Here is a 427-nt window from a genome sequence, read left to right as displayed (position 1 = left end):
GAGAGAGAGAGAGAGAGAAGAAATAGAGGGAGAGGGAGAGAAGTGTGACGTAAAATCCATGGAAATGAGAGGGGAAAAAATGATTGACTACCGGATCTTTTTCAAAATTCTTTTTCGTCTTCGTAATATTTTCGTTACCTTTATTTTTCTTTATTATTTTCCTCTTTTGATTTTTCATTCTTGTCGTTTCTTTGTTTTTGTTTTGTTTTTCTTTCGAATTTTTCATTTCTTGACTTGAGCCTTTCTTCCTTTTTTGTTTTTTTGTTTATCTTTCTCTTTCTTTTTCCTTTCTAGTTCCATTTCCAATTCCAATTTCTTTCTTTCTTTTTCTTTTACCTGTTCGTCTTCTTCTTCTTGTGTGTGTAGCAGAGTATGTAAACACACACACACACATACATAATGATAATAATGATAATAATGATAATAA

Source organism: Penaeus chinensis, chromosome 36, assembly GCF_019202785.1.
Source record: "Penaeus chinensis breed Huanghai No. 1 chromosome 36, ASM1920278v2, whole genome shotgun sequence".
Lineage (NCBI taxonomy): Eukaryota > Metazoa > Arthropoda > Malacostraca > Decapoda > Penaeidae > Penaeus > Penaeus chinensis.
This window is presented reverse-complemented; position numbering follows the sequence as displayed.